General features: G+C 45.4%; 1 long non-coding RNA gene across 1 annotated transcript in view; it reads right to left on the bottom strand.

Annotated features, from left to right (window-relative positions):
* Positions 1–238: 238 nt before the first annotated feature.
* LOC137166392 (uncharacterized) overlaps positions 239–6000 on the bottom strand; it is a 97413-nt gene continuing 91651 nt past the window's right edge. Inside the window, exon 3 of the long non-coding RNA XR_010923683.1 lies at positions 239–506. This is a non-coding gene — a long non-coding RNA (uncharacterized lncRNA). The remainder of the gene's footprint in view (positions 507–6000) is intronic.

Genomic DNA, 6000 nt, shown 5'->3' with positions numbered 1-6000 from the left:
GCTAGCTCCAAACACCAAAGCAGTGCTGCCCCAGCTAGGATCACCTTTCATACACCCCCTCCCCAGAGAGCTCTCCACCCTCTGAGACATTCCCATCAGCTATTTCTATTACTGTCTAGGAAATGCTTCTGTAACATAAAATGAATGTTAGATTGTGAACTCTGGGTGTTTTGGAAGTGCCTGGCACATTGGCGGGGTGGGGTGGGGGGAGAAGTACAGTAATTATTATTAACAACTATGAGGTAGGGCTGTTTATGGGAATGAACAGTATCTCCAATTCTCCAAGTATTAGTGCAATAGATGATGTCATCTAGCTTCACATTCCTATTTACATACACTTCTTACTGACTTGAAAGAACAGTCTCTATTCGGAACGTGCCACGCTGGAATTGTACCATCCCCAAGACTCGTTGCACTATGGTAAGTGTGGAAGTCTGACATCTCATCCTAGAACCACCAGCAGCCAATGCTTTGCATGTGCTTCTTCTGTGGATCTGCAGATCAGCCTGGACAGACAAAGAAAGAAAGACGCCAAAGAAATTTGCGCATGCTTCCACAAGCACGCGAAACCAAGCGGACAAAGCAGCTTCCCCCCAAAATGGCACAGAAGAGATGGCACGCAATCCCGGGCGCAGTGCTCAGCTCTGCTATCCAGCAGGCCAGAGAGAGCAGACTGCGTCATGCATGTCACCCAAGGTGGTCTGTGAGGCCAAATTTCAGAGGTGAGGTATAGGCTGGTGTAAGGTATGTGCTGATCAGTGATCTCAGAGTGTAAAGGTTTGCAGGCAGATAATGAATAAATAATACCTCATTCTTATGTAGCGCTTTTCCACAGCAGATCTCAAAGGAGGTCAGCATCATTATCCCCATTATAGAAGTGGGGAAACCAAGGCACAAAGAAGTGCAATAAGTTGCCCAACGTCACCCAACAGGCCAGTGGCAGAACTGGAAATAGAATCCAGGTTGCTAAACCAAACTACCTGTCTGCCTCCCCTTGGACGCAAGTAAGGTTTGGTCCTGCAAACACTGTTGTGAGGAACTTTGCATCTTTAAATCAAGAAAAGAGAGGATGATTTTGGTTAATGCACTGAATTCAATATTCAAGTAGCTCCCATTGACTTGAATGGGAGCAGATTTAGGCCAACATGGATTGCTTTGAAAATCTCCTCCTAACACCTGTGCCGTGCAGTTAGGAAACTAACTGGCAGCCAAATGGAGATGACCGAGCACTGATGCCATGTGTTCATCATGGCAAGAATCTCTGCTTCCTGAACTGGCATCCCCCTGCTGCACTAACTTCACTTTCCAAACTGCCTCAACTTGGAGCCCCATGGACAGGGCTAGCCTGAAGGTGACAAAGGCATAGATAAAGCAAGCAAAACCCACTTCTGAAGGAAATGGTTGTGGATTGGAGCCTTAGGCACCTAAATTGGAAGGGACTTGGGGGATGGATCACCAGCAGCTCCCAGTGTGAGTAATGGATCCAGGTGCCCAGCTCTTCTGCAAAAATCAAGCCAGCTATTTAGGGACCTAAATATAGAGGTGTATGGAAATCGTGTTGGGAAATTTCCCAAGTGACCTATGTCAAGTGATGCAGCCATTCGGGTAGAGAGCTAGAAATAGGATTAGGATCCAGTAATCCCGAATTCCAGTTCCCCGTTTTCACCACTTGCCAACCCTTCTCAAAATATTCACTTGGAAAAGCAAAATCACAGATCTCTCAAAGTTAGGACGTGATTGTGCATCCTTCAGCACAAAAGCTACAAAAAGGAAAGCGACATTAAAGATAACAAACCAAATCTACAGTATTAGTTATAAGAGCAGTTAATGATAAAAGTACAGAAAAGCGTCTACAAAATAATCTGTAGACAGCTGGCTCTACAAAAATTATGAGAGAGGGGAAAAAAGGAAATGTAATTGAAATAAGAGCCTCTCTTCCATAATGTCATTCTTGACATTTGAGCAAGTAATTTTAAAAAAGTCTAAATAATATTTAGAAGAATAGTTCAATACTGGATTTAAGGGACACCTCTGTCAGATCATCTCATGGGACAGGAAGAGAGATGGCTGATTACTTGCACTATTTAGAAATTGTCATTTTATTTCAGTTTGTTATTGCTATTATTTTTTGTATTGTGGTAATACCCAGGAGCTCTGCTCATGGACCAGGATACAGCAGTGCTTTTCCTACCGAGAAAGCCTGATGCATGGTGTCATTAGGAAATCCAAGGTGGTAACGCCACAAAGGAGCAGGGGGGAAGCTACAAACTTTCCTCTCGGAACCTGTCACCTCCGGCGCACCAGGGGATGTCAACCTGGCAATTCCATATGTGCCTGTTGCAGAAGAAACAAGCAACTCTCTCCCTCCTCTGAGCCTGTGCACGAGGAGGGTCACAGACATGTCCATTTCGGACCAAATTGCTTTAAAACCTTGCAGTTTAGCTGCAGGAGGAAATGAGTCAGACAGACAGATTTCCTGTCTCCTCGCCTCGCTCTGCAAAGCAAGGCCCTGAGAATCAGGTCCACAGGAGCTCAGGCAGTCCAAATGGTGACTAGTAAGATGCTGATGTGAGACGCCACATTCCCTTTCCACCTCCCTGCCCCCCTCCCCGAAACTAACAACCACCTCAGTAGGCACGGAGCCAGAACTGGGCATGGGGACATGCAGATAGCACACTCACAAGCAGTGCCCCTTGTCTGGGACATAGCTTCGGGGTTAGAAAAGTCAAAACATTTTCTTTGTTAGCAGGAAGAAGATGAGAAGGGGGGAGAAGGGAAGAAAGCTTTGGAGAGAGATGGAGGGAGCTTGAGCAGCCATATGCACAAGGTGGATGTGTGTGGGGGGGGGGGGAGAAAGGAATTAAATAAACTACTATCCCCTGCTAGACAAGTCTCTCAATTCCTCTGCAAATAGACGGTGGTCTCGGACTGTTGTGCTCCTGTCTACAAGTGAGCATTTCCCTCTCCTTGCCGAGCATGGTTCCGCTTTTACAAGATGCTGTGCCCCTTCGGCATCAGGTGGATTCAGAAGTGACAAAGGATAAAGGTTTTTTAGCTAGCATCTGAAAAGGGAGAGCGTAGAGGGAAAAGGATCAAATGCAGCCTCGTTTCAACACACGTCCAGAGCTGAAGTTCATTGCTGTGGAGCTGCCAGGCATTTATTTGAAAGAAGAAATATTATTAGACTGCATTCTTAGGCGTGGTTTGTTTAGTGTTGTTGCCTTGTAGGAGAGGCTGTAAAGTAGAAGATGTGACTGACAGAGTGAATGAAGGGGGATTTAAAAAGAAGGCTTCTGCTTAATACTAATAGTAGGTGTATTAATAACAACATTGGCTGGTTGGACATTTAAAAGAGGAAGATTATTAACATTAGCATGAATACAGGTGCTGAGATAGCTTTACTTCTCATATTATCGTTAATGGGTACTCAGAAAAATGCCATATATTTGTGAGAGTGTTCACAAATTCTACAAGTTTTGCAGAAACCATGGTTCAGAGGCCCCAACTAGAAGCATGTTCTTCCTTATTCCTAACTGGTTATTCATCACTTCTAGCTATTAAAAGCTTCATTCAAGGAGCAGAAACAATTTCATGTGAACTAGATAGCCACTCAACACAAATTGTAGCCATTGACCATAATTAAATAACACATAGGGTGGAAAATGTCCAAACTAGTGACAAAGAAGGTTTACTAGTAAACAAACATGTTTACAGAAATCAGGAGCTGTTCACACACAAGTCAGTGTGTGTTTCAAGGTAGGTCTCCAGTGCAAGCGGAGTGAGATTGTAGCACAGATAGGCATCCCTCTGCGAGGTTTAAATAGCAATGAAGAACAACAGTGGCATGGGCTAGCCATCATACCTAAGGTCCCTGGCTGATTTGTTCTCAGCTTGCTAGTCCATGCTGAAGCCTGGGCCACCATGTCATCACTACTGTTAGCAGTGCTCGCTGGATTAAAATCTATGCACACTATGACCACACCTTCTCTCACTGTGTAGACATACCCTTTAGGGATAAATATGAAACCAGAACAGAAAGACAACAACTTTGCTATAGCATGTTTAAGCCATCCTCTAGCAGTCCACTGCAGGGATCTCAGTTACATTCACTTGCACTGGATGGGGATCTGGCCCAAGATCATCTAATTGCAACTCTCTTGACTTCAACAGTGTGACACAGCTTCACACCAGCTGGGAATCTGTTAGTGTAATTTCTATAAACACTCTGTTGCTTTCAACCCCATTAGAAGCGAATTGTTTTTTTCACAATGGGAGGTCTACCTAAATCAAAGCAAGTCTAGTAGGAGCCTAGCATCTTTGAGTGTAACAGGCACATGGAAGGGGTGAGAGAAAGGCCCAGGCTAAGTCCAGGGGGACTCTAGGCTGATGTATTTAGAATCCCCTCTGAATCTGGCCTTACCATTGAAGTCACTGGGTCTAATCCCATGTGTAAGGGCTGCAGGAGTGGGCCCCAACTGGCTCTGCAGCACTAAAGAGCTCACTTGCACAGCGGAGATCTTCTCTATTGACTGGGTAGGCATTCGGAAAAAACTGTGCAGAGAAACTGACTCTCTTGTTTTGGAGGTGTCCTTCAGGCACGCAATATAAGTTCCACAAGGGAAATGAACTACTGCCATCCAAATGTACACAGGCCCTCCCAAATCAAGTCTGGGGCCAGGATTGCCAGAGGAGTCTAAGGGGATGTCTATGCTGCAGTGACGGTGTGAGACTGCCACTCACATAGACATGCCTGCGCTAGTTTGGTACTGGAGCAGGGAAGCCATGGAGGGACAGGCCTCAGGGCAGGCTAGCTGCTGGTTAATTAGCTAGGATTCTGGGTGGGTTTGTCACACCTGTGCTGACGCCCGTTCTGCTGCGACTTCACATCTCGATTAAAGCTAGCTCATGGCCAGACAAGCTGCAGTCACATGCTTTCAGGGTATGTCTGTGCTGCTAAGTGCCCGGCTCCCACTGAAATGCAGTGGGACATGGGTGCGTCACTGCCTTTGGCACCTATGACAATCCTGGTTTTGATGGTCTATATATATATATATTTTTTTTACCCTTCTTTACAAGACCTCCGATTCATTCTGGCAGGCCAAGCTAGGAGGAAAGGTCTGTCCCCTTCCTCCCTTGTGCAATGTATCTGTCTCAACTCCTTAAACAGGCAGTCTCAAGCAACTGGAGACCTTGCTTTTATACAAACAACTCTGAAAGCAGTTTCTGAAAGTGACCTGTACAGTAAGGCAAAAGGAGGAAAAGATCTGTCATTCTTCTGGGGAACAATCTATAGCATTTCCTCATGCCATGCAAACTAAAAGCCCTGAAAGGATAGGAAATGCAGCCATCTCTTTCTTCTTTGATGATAAACCAGGGAGAGGAAGCAAAGCAGCAGCAAGCTCTGCTTCTAAGTGAGCTCAAGACAGATGTGACTCAATAATGTGTTTCCTGAAGGATATAAACAAAGCAGCAGCCTAAGAGATGATCTCTCTGTTTATAAACAGAAACAGGATTTTTGCTTTGTCTTATTTATCTGTCTCCTGTGGAACATGGTTCGGTACAGGAGTAGATATCGAGTGCCATTGCCATCAATATTTTTTCTTGGCTCCGGTGCTTTCCTGCCAAGCTTCAAAACTGTGAGGACCTGATTCCGCTTTCAGTTACCCTGATGTAAAATCTGGACAAACTCCATTGAAGTCAATGAGCTTGCTCTGGATTTACTGTGGTGTCACAGATAAAAATCCCTCTCCATGGTCTCTTCAATTTAGGTTTGGGGTGGGGAGGGGAGGAGAAGTACAGTGCAAAGATCATGTTCTCCAAGCCCAGAACAGCACAGCCACTGCATTCAATTTCAGGTGTTATTTTCAGAAGCAGTCTCTTCCAGTGAACCCCCATGGGGGGGCCAGGAAAGAAGTGGGGACTGTTCTTGGATTCACTTTCCCATTCGCCCCCTACCCTCATTGTCCCACAAGACAACAACAGTTTTAAAAACAGGGACCA

Source organism: Emydura macquarii, unplaced genomic scaffold (genome assembly GCF_026122565.2).
Source record: "Emydura macquarii macquarii isolate MOO-44397 ecotype Brisbane River unplaced genomic scaffold, CSIRO-AGI_Emac_v2 contig_2846, whole genome shotgun sequence".
NCBI classification, from domain to species: Eukaryota; Metazoa; Chordata; order Testudines; family Chelidae; genus Emydura; species Emydura macquarii.
Note: the sequence above shows the minus strand (reverse complement) of the source record. Positions and strands in the feature narration are given on the sequence as shown.